Raw genomic sequence first — 3,880 nt, 5'->3', positions numbered from 1 at the left:
GGGGGGGGGGGTGCACACCAAAGCACAACAGTTGTTTCTTAGCCGTGTGCGGTGCCCCCCTCCACCGTTTACTCCTCCGGTCATATTGTCGTAGTGCTTAGGCGAAGCCCTACGTGGATCACATCACCAACACCGTCACCACACCGTCGTGCTGACGGAACTCGTCTACTCCATCAACACTCTGCTGGATCAAGAGTTTGAGGAACGTCATCGAGCTGAACGTGAGCAGAATTCAGAGGTGACGTATGTTCGGTACTTGATCGGTTGATTCGAGAAGACGTTCGACTACATCAACCGCATTAAGTGAACACTTCTGCTTTCGGTCTACGAGGGTACGTGGACACACTCTTCCCCTCTTGTTGTTGTGCATCTCCTAGATAGATCTTGCGTGAGCGTAGGAAGTTTTTTCAAATGGCATGCTACGTTTCCCAACATCTTGTCACATCATTCTCCTAATGATGTGATCATGTTCATCAAATGACGACACATGTCCATGGTTAGTGTCGGGGGTTGGGTGCGACATATGCCAAAGGATGGCTTATCATGGTGGGAGCGAGTAGAACGTCGCCGGTGCCAGGAAACGGGATGAGGCGAAGGCATGCACGACGGCGAATCTTACCCAGCTTCGGGGCTCTCCAGGGAGATAACACCCCTACTGCTGCTCTGCGGGGTCTCCGCATCATCACTAAGGCGTAGTGACTACAAGGTTGCTCCTAGAGCTGTATTCGGGAGGTAGAAGAAGGCAAGGCTTGCTCTCTCCTTCCTATGTGATCTGGTCTAATGCTAATGAATGCGAACCCTTTGCATGGGTGCCCCGGGGGGTTTATATAGGCCCACCCTGAAGGAAATATGCCCTAGAGGCAATAATAAAGTTATTATTTATTTCCTCATATCATGATAAATGTTTATTATTCATGCTAGAATTGTATTAACTGGAAACATGAGACATGTGTGAATACATAGACAAACATATAGTCACTGGTATGCCTCTACTTGACTAGCTCATTAATCAAAGATGGTTATGTTTCCTAACCATAGACATGTGTTGTCATTTGATTAATGGGATCACATCATTAGGAGAATGATGTGATTGACATGACCCATTCCGTTAGCCTAGCACTTGATCGTTTAGTATATTGCTATTGCTTTCTTCATGACTTATACATGTTCCTGTAACTAAGAGATTATGCAACTCCCGTTTACCGGAGGAACACTTTGGGTACTACCAAACGTCACAACATAACTGGGTGATTATAAAGGAGTACTACAGGTGTCTTCGAAGGTACATGTTGAGTTGGCGTATTTCGAGATTAGGTTTTGTCACTCCGATTGTCGGAGAGGTATCTCTGGGCCCTCTCGATAATGCACATCACTATAAGCCTTGCAAGCAATGTGACCAATGAGTTGGTTACGGAATGATGCATTACGTAACGAGTAAAGAGACTTGCTGGTAACGAGATTGAACTAGGTATTGGATACCGACGATCAAATCTCGGGCAAGTAACATACCAATGACAAAGGGAACAACGTATGTTGTTATGCAGTTTGACCGATAAAGATCTTCGTAGAATATGTAGGAACCAATATGGGCATCCAGGTTCCGCTATTGGTTATTGACCGAGAATAGTTCTAGGTCATGTCTACATAGTTCTCGAACCCGTAGGGTCCGCACGCTTAACGTTACGATGACAGTTTTATTATGAGTTTATAACTTTTGATGTACCGAAGTTTGTTCGGAGTCCCGGATGTGATCACGGACATGACGAGGAGTCTCGAAATGGTTGAGACATAAAGATTGATATATTGGACGACTATATTCGGACACCGGAAGTGTTCCGAACGTTGTCGGAGAAAACCGGAGTGCCGGAGGGTTACCGGAACCCCCCGGGGAGAGATAATGGGCCACATGGGCCTTGGTGGAAAGAGAGAGGGGCGGCCAGGGTGGGCCGCGCGCCCCCTCTCCCTCTGGTCCGAATTGGACTAGGAGGGGGGGGCGGCGCCCCCCTCTTTCCTTCCCCCCTCTTTCCCTTCATTCCCCCTCCTAGTAGGAGTAGGAAAAGGGGAGTCCTACTCCTACTAGGAGGAGGACTCCTCCTCCTTGGCGCGCCCACAAGGGCCGGCCGGCCTCCCCCCTCCCTCCTTTATATACGGGGGCAGGGGGGCACCCCAGGACACACAAGTTGATCTACGGATCGTTCCTTAGCCGTGTGCGGTGCCCCCCTCCACCATATTCCACCTCGGTCATATCGTCGCGGAGTTTAGGCGAAGCCCTGCGCCGGTAGAAAATCATCATCGTCACCATGCCGTCGTGCTGACGGAACTCATCCCCGAAGCTTTGCTAGATCGGAGCCCGGGGATCGTCATCCAGCTGAAGTGTGCTGAACTCGGAGGTGCCGTACGTTCGGTGCTTGGATCGGTCGGATCGTGAAGACGTACGACTACATCAACCGCGTTGTCATAACGCTTCCGCTTACGTTCTACGAGGGTACGTGGACAACACTCTCCCCTCTCGTTGCTATGTCATCACCATGATCTTGCGTGTACGTAGGAAATTTTTTGAAATTACTACGTTCCCCAACACACACCCCGGGGGTACAATGGTAATCCGGCTGGGCGCGGGTCCCAACCGTCTGTCTCTCAGGCCATCGTCTTCTCCGCCGACTGCTGGGGCCCGCCGACTTGTGGGCCCCGCCGGCGAGTCCGGCACTGTAGCCGTGATTCTGATGACGCAGGCTTGGTCACGGGGTCATGTCAACAGTGCCGCCGTCTATCGGGCAATCACTGTCGTTACTCCCCGTCTTATCTGGTTAATGGCGCGTGGGTCCCGCGGGAGAGGCCGGTCGACTCTAGGGAGCCGACTCCCACAGGGCCGCCTTTGGGGCGTATCCGCCGTCTTCCTGCTCTCACTGACAGGCGGGTCCGCTGTCTCTGAGCCGTACAGGTAGGCCATCGTGGCCACAGTGCGCAGCCCACAGTGGCTGAGGTCAGGGCAGGCATGGCAATAGTGCCGGGCCATGCCGGAGATCTCCAGCGGTACGGCACGCTGTAGCCATGCCGGCCCCACGTAAGCAGGAGGTGATGGCCACGCCGTGGTCGTACCCGCCTTGCTTATCGTGACGAGAGTGGAGTCGCGGGCCGACTCTCTATAGCCGGCTCCTCCGGAAGTCGCCTCCATGAGTCGGCTTATTGTGGAGTCGCCATATGAGACTCGGCTTATCTTGAAGTCGCAGTCTGGGACTCGGCTTATCTTGGAGTCTCCATCTGGGACTTGGCTTATCTTGGAGTCGCCGTCTGGGACTCGGCTTATCTTGAAGTCGCCATCTGGGACTCGGCTTGAGGGGCGCAGCCTGCCCCGATGTCTTGAAAGGTTCTGGGGCTCGGGTTAGCCTACCCGTGGCCCATTACTCCGACAGTAGTCCCCAAAGCTGGTGAGGCTCCGAGAGTGACACGTTGTGGGGCCTCAACAGTTTCATTCTTCCAGTGGTGGAACCTGGGCTTCGCTTGCCGTCTTCCTCCGGGCCGACTATTCGAAGCCGGATCCGCAGAGGGCCGTCTTGCTCTATAAAGAGCTCGAGAGTCATGGCGGGAGACTAGGTGGCGTGCCTGATACGCTTCCCCGCGGCCGGCCGCCGCGGTCCTATTGCGCAGCGCCACGTGGCGAGGGCAGTCTGCTTGCCCACGCGCGCGACAGGATGGGCCGGCAGGCAGGGCCCACCACTAGCGCGCCTCGGCAAGCGAACGGATCCGCTGCGGCCGTGCAAACGGTTGAGCTTCTCACGTCGTTACTGCGCGTAGTAACTTCGTGGGGTAAATCGTGGGGCGGCGTAGGTTTCTGAGCGTAGTTAATCCCATGCCCGTCCCATTGGCTTCTCAGCGTTCA

This window comes from Triticum dicoccoides, chromosome 5B (assembly GCF_002162155.2).
Source record: "Triticum dicoccoides isolate Atlit2015 ecotype Zavitan chromosome 5B, WEW_v2.0, whole genome shotgun sequence".
In the NCBI taxonomy this organism is placed as follows: Eukaryota; Viridiplantae; Streptophyta; class Magnoliopsida; order Poales; family Poaceae; genus Triticum; species Triticum dicoccoides.
The sequence above is the reverse complement of the archived record's forward strand: the minus strand, read 5'-3'. Positions refer to the sequence as shown.